This window comes from Parasteatoda tepidariorum, chromosome 8, assembly GCF_043381705.1.
Source record: "Parasteatoda tepidariorum isolate YZ-2023 chromosome 8, CAS_Ptep_4.0, whole genome shotgun sequence".
In the NCBI taxonomy this organism is placed as follows: domain Eukaryota; kingdom Metazoa; phylum Arthropoda; class Arachnida; order Araneae; family Theridiidae; genus Parasteatoda; species Parasteatoda tepidariorum.
In genome coordinates this window covers 26968079-26979803 of record NC_092211.1, presented here as the reverse complement: position 1 = coordinate 26979803, position 11725 = coordinate 26968079, and the positions used below count along the sequence as shown (strand labels likewise).

Below are 11725 nucleotides of genomic sequence, written 5' to 3'. Positions count from 1 at the left end.
ACGAAATGACTTGTCGACGAAATGACCCTGTCGACGAAATGACTTGTCGACGAAATGACCCTGTCGACGAAATGGCCTGTCGACGAAACAACCCTGTCGAGGAAACGGCCTGTCGACGATATGACCTAGTCGATGAAACGGCCTGTCGACGAAATGACCTAGTCGATGAAACGGCCTGTCGATGAACTGGTGTCGATGAAATGGCCTGTCGATGAAGTGATTGTCGATGAAATGAATGCGACCCCCAAAATAGATAGCGCCAGCAATCAATATCTTATGTTAATAGATTGATTAGATTACCATCTTATCTGAACATGTCTTATTGCATGATTTGAAGAAATTTTTTGTTCCGAATTGTCATGTTTCGAAAGAATCACCCATAAGTCAATGCTCAATTACTTTTTAATCTTGTAATTAAGTCAGACTTTCTGTTAAAAAAATAATTTTATATAACTTAAAAGTTTAAATGAATGGTAAATCATGAGCAAATATAAGATAAATAAAATTTTAGAATAAATAGAATATATTTTTTAAGAAAATTATTGAAAATTATTATTATCAACGCAAAATGAATGGATCTTTTTCTTCTTTTTATATGCTATAAGTTCAATCAAAATTCAAATTTTATCTTAAAATCTTAATAATATCTTTTTAATTTACTTAGTCTAATCTTATCAAATTTTCCTGCTTCGTAATGGTTTTAAATTATTACTTAAGTTTTATTAAATATGTTGCTATGATAATGCTTTTTCAAGGCTACCTGTTTTAATCAGGAGTCATATGACTTATTTTTAAATTATAATTTTATTTCAAATAAAATCGTATTAGTTAATGCTCAATCTCATTTTGATCCTTTAGTTAAGTCAGTCTTTATTAAAAAAGATAATTTTATATATTTTAAATACATGATAAATCATGAATAAATGTAAGAAGAATAAAATTGGGCAGTAAATGGAAAATATTTAATAAAAACTGATTAAAGAATTATTAAAAATATATTTATTAGCCAATATTTTTATTTAATCAAAATTATGTGCGATATTATATTCGTAAAATGATTATTAAAAGTAAAAGGGTGGGACAAATGTAATGAAATCTGATTCATATAATTATAAAATTAAAATGCATATTTTAATTTACTCATATTCAAGTAAACTATCAATTAACATAATCAGGTATGTACTTTACTGCATTACTAAGGTTTCATTTAAAAATTGAAAAACATTTATGCAAATACGTAAATAAGGCATAAAAAAGTAGAACTGAATGGAGCCCTTTTAAGGAAAGTTATTCAAAAACTTTTAAAAAGAGAAAAATTCAAAAATATTGCTATACAATCATATTTATTCATAATCAGGTACTAAACTAACATTATATAATCACGTACTTTGCTGTATTACCAGAATCTACTTACAAATTAAATTTCAAAAATTAATAATAAGAGGGATAAAAATGTGGTATATGTCAGAGATCTTTTCAATTTAGAAATGAGTCAAATTTTAAAAATAAAAACATATTAACACCACATGTTCTAATTTACCCATATCTATTATTATACTTCAAAACATTAACAATTACTTCACGAAATGAAATAAGCAAGTACTTTACAATGAAACTAGGTACAAATTACAAATTAAAGTGTATGTTTAAGACATAGGTAATTCTGGGAAACAAATTGCTGAAATTTATACAAGTGCTTTATCTTGCCAAATTCTGGTGAGAGGACTTCAAATCTGAAAATAATTTTGCTCCTCAATCTAAATCTCATTTCAAAATGACATTTTTAGCACTTTTTTCGAAATAGAAAAGTTTAAAATAGTTACAAATAACAGCAGGACTCATAAATGCTGCGATAAACTTCTAGCAAAGTTAGTCATCATGAAGATTAAAACTGCATGGCTATGAGATTTTCCAATCAGGCGGCTTTAACGACCCCGCTCTTCTCTTTGGCGTTTTCTAAAATGCATTTTTTTTTAATTTTGGACACTTGGTGTTTGTCCCATTGGCGACAGGAACGCCAGAAATGCTACTCTGTTCTCGTTACCCGTCCCGCAGTGGACTGATCGTTAAGACACGGTTCCCAGCAGATCACCGAAGTCAAGCATCACTGGCTGCGGTCAGTGTGCGGGTGGGTGACCACTTGGATCAGTCTGCGTAGGGACCAAAGGTTTGCGGTATGGGTCCTCATTAAACTGTGCTACCGTAAAGTGCTCGACTTCGCGCGCGCAGGTCGTCGGGCTACCGAAGCCGGGGTGCCATCCCCTCCGCAGAGGATCAAAATTGTGATGGCATGTCTTCGGATCATCCTCCGGGATGTTTCCCAGACCGTCACCAATAGCCCATTGTGCAGCTCTAGTGCGACGTAAATTGACAACAACAACAACTGTTCTCGTTACCCAGTGGGCACCTGTAGCAAAGCCGCGTCGGTGGAGCAGCGTCGCTCACGTCACACAACCACAAACCCGTTTATAGGGCGGGTCTTATTCACACACAAAGGAGAAAGGACGTGGAACGCAGAGAGAGAAAGAAACATCCATGCCCTGAGCAGGATTCGAACCCGCGGCTAATGGCTCCGCAGTCAGGCACGCTAACCACTCGGCCACCTGGTCGTCGTAAATTTTTCTTATGCCCACCTGTGTTAACATCCGTCAATTCCAGCATATACTTTGTTGGCTTCTCTTACAGGGGCACCATATTAGGTGGGCCAACGTCGCTCCCACAGTGAGGACAGATAGTACAGAGAAGGAAAGAACATCCATGCCTTGTCCGGGATTCGAACCCAGAACCTTTCTGATGCAAAGACAGTTCCCTGCCCCCTATAGAGGCCGGTCGGCTGCAAAAACTTGATTCTAGATTTTTTTATATATAGTTCAGGTAACAAATTTTAAAAAAAGTAATCACTTGAATTATAATTGGAACCAACTACAGTCAAGCGGCATATCTCCAAAACAAGGAGCGAGTCACTAAAGGCAGCTAGATTGTTAATTAGCTGCTCAGAATGCTTCCCTATTATGAGCTGTTCAGAAGTGCACAGTTTTTGTAAAAGTTGATAACAAGCCGTGGTGGCTCAGGGATAAGGCACTCGCCACCAAATGAGATGACCCGGGTTCGAATCCCACCAATGGCTGGTCATTTCACATTCCGCTTCATGTAACGCAAATGCGGGTTAGTTCCTTCAAAAAGTCCTCCACGAAGAGTCAAATTTCTCCAACACTTGATCCCTTGTCTTCTAGATTGGGTTCAAAATTACAAGGCTACAGAGTTGAACATCGGTAGTCGTAAACTCAAAATTGGGTCGGTTGTTCAACGACGGTAATAAAAAAAAAGTTGATAATATCTATTATTTTTTTATTTATTCATTTTTTGTTATTTTTGGCATCAAGTTAAACGAGAGTTTTTGAAAAGAAAAAAAATAGGCAAATAATTGTTATTTAAAGGAAAAATCGCAATAACTTTTGAAAAATTGGGAATTCAAAATGGTCCTATCAGCAAGTCAAATTTAAACTCTGTAGTTATATTTCAGCTGACTGCAGATCAACCAATATAAAAACAGTTGATTTCATCTGGAAAGTTTACACAGTACTTAGGGTTTAGTAGGGCACGCCTAGTGACATCCAGGGCAATACTTTTACTTTCGTTACTTGAAATGAAAGTAAAAGTAAAAAATACATACTCTTACTTGTACTTCGTTACTTTTTAAATTTAGCACTTTTGCTTGTTTTTTCATAACTTCTTTCGAAAAAAGTACAAGTATTTGTAACGAGAATTGTAAAGGAATCGTTACTTTTTTCTGAATTCTGATTTGTAATTAAATTTTATTTTATCGTCTACTGTTCTCACATTCTTTACCATTCTCAAGGAAAACAGTCTTTTTTTGTTCCAGCTGTCCACAATGGGAAGAGCAAGGAGGTCGAAGGTCACAGCAGGTTCATCTACCTAGAAACTAACTAGGTTTCTAGGCAGCATCTAGGTTTCTAGCAGGTTCATCTGCCTAGAAGCTAGGTAAGTGCCTAGAAATTGACAACCACCCCATCTGCTTGAAAAAAATTCTTTCTATTAGAACATTTTTGTTTTTGTTATAACAAAATGTTCTGCTCTTGGTTTAAAAAATTGGTTTTTTGTAGCCTAGTTTTCAAACCAATTCCTTATACTTCACTGATATCAAATCATCCTTTACTAATCTCCCTCCGAGGTGATATATACCGAAGAGCCATTACATTATGACCACCCTGCTAATAACATGTAGGACCACCTTTAGCCCTCAAAACTGCTAGCACCCGCCGTTGCATTGATTCCACAAGGTGCTGATAGGTAGTCTGAGGTATCTGGTACCAAGCGCTCACCAACTGATCCTACAATTCCCTCACATTGCGAGGGGGTAGCGTGGTAGTACGAATTTGGTTTCCCAAGTTGGACCACAAATGCTCTATTGGATTAAGGTCAGGTAAATTTGGGGGCAAAGACATGACTTGAAAGTCACTGGAATGTTGCTCGAACCAATCCATTCGATTTTACCCTTATGACATGGTGCATTATCCTGTTGGTAAACACCATCCCCCTCAGGAAAAACTGTTGCCCCATGAATGGGTGAACCTGGTCTGCACCTATGTTCAAGTAGCTTACAGGCGTTAGGGATTGTTCTGTGAGGGTTATGGGTCCTAATGTGCCCCATGAAAACATTGTTCCTGGGCGAGAAGCCATGAAAACATGGGCGAGCCCATTGTTATAGATGGAGGGTGGTCATAATGTAATGGCTCTTCGGTGTATGTGAATCCCTTTACTGTCCGACGAGAAAATTCTTAGTTTCAAATGTCATTCCATTTTATCTTTATTGCTTCAGGAAAAGTGTTGTCGGACTCCTTTCTGAGCTTATAATTTTCTCTCCCGTGACATTGCTCATCTTCAGGATATTTTGTCTCATTTTCGCAGATTTCTTTTTGTGTAAATTTCCTGGTGGTCTTTTTTTTTAAGAATTGTTAATAAGAAACCATAGAGAAGCACAACCTTTAACTTAAAATTTGACTCACCAGGATAACCATAAGAGTTTGTTCATAAAAGTTGCTTGTTCACAATAGTAAAAAAAAAATTCGAACCCTCTAGTCCTTTTTAAGGTAAGTTAAAAAAATATTTATATACTTTTTTTCAATGCCAGATGCCATAATCATTTGACATTGTGTTATCCATAAAAGGTGAATAGTTGAATTATTCGAGGTTTTTTTATGTATATATATAATTAAAGAAGCTCTGCTTAAACTTACTTAAGACAATATCATTCAATATTTAATGGAAGGGTCAAGTTCAAAGTTATTTGTCAAGAGGAAATTTAAAATGATCAGTTTCTTTTGATTTTTAATTTGCGTAATATAACTACAATAACTATAATCAATTTTAAAATTTTTGAGGTCTACTTTTCTTTTAGTCTTTATCTGCAAAAAGTATTCACTTAAAAAATTTAAATATTTTTACGAACAAATATATACATTAATCAAATACATAATGAGTTTATGATCGTCACTATAGAGGTCACGCAGGAAAATGACAGTTTTTTGTATGAAATATCTGTTGGCTAAAATCAAACGATTTACGTTCGCCTGGCTATCTGACAGCCTTCGTTTTAAATCATTTTTAAGCTAAGAAATATGTCTTAACTCTTTTAGTTCAAATTTTGGAAAAATGTTTTGACAATTTTCTACTATACTGAGTCAGTTTTAAGTTTAGTTGTTGTCCGAAAAATGAAGACATGTGAGTGTGAGGTATATAGAAACAATCTGTATAGTGCTCTTACAATGCACATCAAACATAAATTAACTTAGGCTGTGTTTAAAGTAGAATTTTTTCTGAAATAGAAACTTCCTCAACAAAGTAAGATATCTTAAATTACACCGGACTTCATACAACACTAAAATATAAAGTTAATAAACATCTGGATAAGAATAAACAGAATAAGCGAAAATGTTATAAAAGGAAAACTTTTCAGTTTCTTTTTTCTCCAATCCTTAACCATCTGCGTCTAAAATGTAACAATAGTTAACATCATGCTTTCATATGAAGTTATGGAACACTGAACACTCCAATGCTCCCAATCACTGACTGTGCGTTAATTAACTGATTGGAATATCTTTTATGAGATAATGTGTATGCATGGTGTTCTTACTGACCGCTTTTAATGTATATTTTTCCCAATTCTTATAAAAAAATATAGTGAAAAGTGGATCTACATTAAAAGGGTCACCAACTGGTATCCAAGAAAAGGAAGAAAAAATACTATCGATTATCTGACATCACTAGTAAGGGTGCCGAAATCGATAATATCACAGCTTGATAAAGTATCGAAATAATCAGAGGTGATCATTTAAAACACCTCATAGCTTCATTAACAGGCTTCATTCTCAATAATTATTTATCAAAGTGTGGGGATGACTGTCACGAATAGCTGTGTCTGTCTAGTTATAGGCTGCACACTTATAGTAACAATGTGTTATTTACCTCAGGGACGGGATAGCCTGGTTGGCAGGGCACTAGACCCATGTCCATAAGGACGTGGCTTCGATCCTTGCTGACCGAAAACTTCTCGTGTAGTAAATGATGACTGATGAGCGTTAAATCTGTCGGGTCGCAAAATCCTCTATGTTCCCATGACAAATCATACCTCTGAGAGTACTGATTCAGGAGTTTCCTTGTCTTCTGAATTGGGTTCAAAATTACAAGGCTATGGAGTAGAACATTCGATTCGTGCATTTGGATGATGCGATGTTAATAAATGAGCTAATTATAATAAGCACAATTTTTGCAAATTATCATCCTTAGACTACTTAATTAGTGATTAATAGTGCCATTTTTTCTAGTAATAATATAATTTAATGCAATAATATAATTTTTAACCAATTAATATAATTAATTGGTTAAAATAATTTGATTTAAGACGATTTATTTTTATGAGAACTTGGATGTGGCTTTCAAATCTTTACTAACTGAATTGGCTACAACCTTAAAGTTCTATGCTCGTTAATGAGCTAATTTATAAATAATCCTTTGTTATAACTGGAATAAACTCGATAATCAAATGAACACACGTTTCTAGTTCCTGAACACTACTCTAACATTTACCCATATTTATGAAAAGCAGGTCCTTCATTGATTTTTTTTTCTTTCCTCTTTTCAAGTTACCTGCAAATGTCCACAATATAATGAAAGATCTTAGAAATAGCTCACCCACGACATTTAATAATTTAGGGGGAAAGTATACTTCCAATATCTTTTTAAATGAGATGACTGGCGTCCTCCTGAAATTAAAAAAACTCTGGCAGTAAGATTTCTACACAGATTTTAGAAAATTCATTGTTTTACCTATTCAATTTAATATTCTAAGAATAGAATTCTTTCGCAAACATTTTCTAACAGAAATATTTCTTTTCAATATTTAGAAAGGTAAAGAGGTGAGTTTTTGAATGTTATTTTAGAAATTTTGCTACCAGACTTCTTAAGGAATCTTGCTTCGGCTGGTCAGCTTTTTATGAAGTATAAGATAAAAACCTTTCATAATATTCGTAACTTGACAACATTTTGATTTAACAAAAATATAATTTGTGATAACCAAACAAGTAATAGATAAACACTGATTGTGATAGAATCAAAATATCGCAAACGAAATCACTGGACATAGCTGCAATGAATCACAGCGTAAATCCTTGGACATAGTTGCATTGAATGTAAAAATTACTAGCAGAAGAACAGCTTATTACACCAAATATAATGTACAGTGTGCAAAATAAAAGAAATAAACATCCTGAATAACTTTTAACCTACTGATCGAATTTCGATGTTGGATCCAATCTTAATGGTTCGAGGTCTTTACCTTAAATATGCTAATTAATTGGCATTTACTAATTAGTTTAAGCTAGGAAGTCTGACACATGAAATAAACAGTTTAATAAAGTTCAATAAATAAACAGTTTAATGACAGTTAATAACAGTTTAATGACCCTTTTTTTCTTGATGGTCCCGTATTTTTGAGCTGCAAACTATGGTGAGTAACCATGATCTGGAAAATATTTTTCCCAATAGTTTAGTCAAGAGTGTGTCATATAGTGTGTAGATAGTTTAGTCAAGGGTTTTTGGTCTTCCCAAAGACAGCAAAACAGGGTAAATTTCATGATATTCTAGTAATTTGGAACATACGTTTTTTCTCAGTGTAAAAACAAGCAAAAAGAAAATAGAACAACGCATTTATTTGCATTTTTGACAACACCAACATTAAATAAAAACTATATATACATTTCGTATGCCATTTCTAACAGTTTTATCACTTCTAATGGTACTGCGAAATTTGCTCTGAAATAAAATTTTACTGCTTGTTCTACAATCGCAACCAAAAATTGGATTGGACTGTCAGTGGGTTGCTCACTGGTTGTCATAGATGATTCTGAATCTGATCCATCGGTTGTCATAGATGATTCTGAATCTGGTCCACTGTCTTGAGGGCTTCTCTTGAATCTTTCATATTCTTTGCACTGAACAATAATCACCAGAAAGCATAACACAAACAGAGGCATCAAAATTTGTAATACATGCATCTGTATGAAAATGTAATATGATTATTATATTACAAGACGAAGACAATAAATAAAATTTTTATACACGCATATGCATGTGTACAGTGCGCAAAAAAAAAAATAAACGGACCACCCTGAATAACTTTTGTCTAGTGATCGGATCTTCCCATTTTAACATTCAATCTTTATGGCAATTATTTAGTAAAGACTATAATTTAAGTTATGAAATGAAACACGAAAACGTTCTTTCTCTGAATAAACATGCCCTTTTATCAACAGATTCATATTTCTGACCCCTTAAATATAGGGTGTGGTTGCAGGAATCAGGGAAATATTGTCCCAATTGTTTGATCAGAAGAACGGTCCAATATTTGGACCCCTTAATGTTAGTATAACTTTTTGCATATTTCACTATATCTCGAGAACTTTTTCCTTGATAGCTTAAATTCAGTCAGTTTATACCACGCCACGAAACTTTTTCTTTTCAAAATATTAGTTTATAATGAGAAAATCTATTTATTTCAACAAGAGTAAATAATAAACTTAACACTCAAGAAGATCAGTTTGAATTAAACTGCTCATCTCATGAAAGCCATGTATTTTTAAAGAACTTTGACAAAAATTTAAATTTGAAGAAAAGACGTATTAATAATTTCCTAAGCAAAACGTCTTTCTATGTCTATCTACTTTCCTTTAACTTATTTTTCTAGTTGTGGATTATTTTTGGGCACCTATTATAAATTAAATTTGGCACATAATTTTGCATCACATTTTTCAATATAAACTGAATTGGAAATCTAAAAAGTTAGCGAACGAACTGTTTCGATATACGCAACAAAAAAAGCTGATAGTAAATTGGAGTTATATAAGAATCTAAAGGAAAAGAAATTGACTTAAAGAAATATTATTCAATTATTTTTTTCATTATAAATAAGAATTATTTCAGTAAAAAATCATTCTAATAACATTTATCACCTAGCGTAAAATTATTTAAATCGGATTCAAGTTCTAGAAAAAGAGTTTTGTTTAATTCAAGAATCTAAAATTTTAAAAATAAATCAAACTGTTTTCGACTGAAAAAAACAAGACGGACGTTGAAGTAGATAAATATGAATCTGAAACTAATGAAAACTTTGGGGAACAATTTTTTTTCTGCTGCATGAGGTTTTTGAACGGATGTTAAATATTTGCGCGTTGCTGATTTCAAATCTGCAATCGGCTTCTCTTTACAAACTACTGTTCTTATGCAATTTAATAATATATTCCGGGTAGACTATATTTGAGGGTGCCCCTTGATTCTCGCCAAGTTGTGATCGCGGTTGATCGCCAGGCTGGGTGATGTTGAAACCCAATCGTGATTCTGATTGGTTTAGATTTTAGCGTTACTTTTAAATGTTCAACAGTATATGTAATTTCAGAGAAATAAATATTTTTTAATCCCTTCAAATATATTTTTTTCATCAAAAAACACTTAATTCCAAATTAATTTAGTTCTGCTAAAATTAAAAATATATACAAAAAATTCGCGTTTGCATATTTGTGAATATATAGTAATACAAAATATAATAATATAAAATATAATAATATTTTTCATTCGATTTCAAGTTGTTAAATTTAACATAGCAATTTATTTCAAATAACATAAAATATGAAATGATTTTAAAAAAAAGGGATTTGGAGAAAAATAAGATTGTTAAAACAATTGTTATTACGATTTACTTAGTTACTTGAGGTAACATGGATCATGGGATTGGGCACTTTTCGGCTTACGAGCCAGCTATATGATCTTACCAAGTTTTAAATTAATTGTGAAATCAAGAAACAGCTAATAGAAGTAACTACTATTGTAATAATGTAGTGCAGTGTAAGTACAACGGAGCAGACAACGGAGCAAATATTTTTGTTGAAATGAGCAATGAGTTTAACAATCAGTAGCAGCATCTGTTGACAACCTTAGGCACTAATTTTAAATTTTATTGACAATAAAATGTCTTGCTTCTTCAACAGAACACAGCAAACCATAAATTTCTGTTTCTTAAACTGATTTCTCAATTATTCGGTCGTTATTAGTTTTGGATTTCTCAAAATACAAGTGTAGCTTAAAAAGATTTTACTTTGCTTAAAAAAATTACCATAAAATATATATTTTTTTTTATAATAAAAATTTGTTTCGTAAGATTCTTGACTAAAAAATAGTATGTTGATATTATTGATAGGATGCTTATATTTTAGCAAACAATATTATTTGATAATATTTAATATTATTATTTAAAAGTATGTTAATAATATTGCTGGATTTATTTTTTTAAACTTAAGTTAGAGTTTAATATGAGAAAAATACGTTGAAATAATATTTACCTTTTCGGCCGGTAGTTGTGTATCAAAATTCCAAGAAAATGAAACAATGAAACAAAAGTAGTAGAATATTTCATTTTATATCACGGTAAGTGTAATGATATTCATAGATTACATTTAATTGGATTTCAAACAGAAAAATTAACTCTAAGCAAGCAATGATCATATGAATTTTTTGCTAGATATTTCGATAACAGAGCTGTTATTTTTGCCACGTAAGGCTCTGTAACAAGACTGTAGCGAGTTATCGAAAAAAAATTAATAATTTTGCTTGCATAAACAGTTTTTTTCCCTAGATTTCCGAGATTTTGTTTTTTATTTCTCTCCATATTAAAATAAAAAAGATACTGTAGTCACCATCACTGTTTCAGAAAATTTTCGCAGAGCGTGACTCACGCAGTCATGACCTAAATAATATATCTGTATATTTCGAGAAAAATGATTAAAAGGCATTCTAATATTAAAATATTATTGATACAATCATTAATTTTTGCGTTATTTTAAGTCAAAGTTATTCATTTATTTTGCCCCACTTAATTCAATTTAACAAAAAAACTATTAACAGGAAAATTATAATTATTTTGCAGCCATGATCACTTACGTCTGTGAGTGGATCATCACAGGATTTCTGATTAATTTTAGACCAATTAAATTGTTATGTTTAAATGTTAAGTTCATTTATGAGTACATATCAACCCACATCAATATCATGAATTTTTTTGCACTTTATCTGCAATTCATCCCAAATCATGAATGGATCTGAAAAGAAAAGAGCAAGCAGTTATAAGAAATAAGCTGGAAAACGTAGCCTCTAATGT

At 32.4% G+C, this 11725-nt stretch overlaps 2 long non-coding RNA genes across 2 annotated transcripts in view; both read right to left on the bottom strand.

The window, feature by feature from the left end:
- Positions 1-2045, bottom strand: part of LOC139426253 (uncharacterized) — a 10116-nt gene extending 8071 nt beyond the window's left edge. The window contains exon 1 of the long non-coding RNA XR_011637494.1: positions 1824-2045. This is a non-coding gene — a long non-coding RNA (uncharacterized lncRNA). The remainder of the gene's footprint in view (positions 1-1823) is intronic.
- A 6168-nt stretch (positions 2046-8213) lies between these two features.
- Positions 8214-11011, bottom strand: LOC107450448 (uncharacterized). The gene is made up of 2 exons (XR_001584924.2): positions 10911-11011; positions 8214-8573 (listed from the first exon to the last, which is right to left on the bottom strand). It is a non-coding gene; the product is annotated as an uncharacterized lncRNA (long non-coding RNA).
- Positions 11012-11725: the final 714 nt, after the last annotated feature.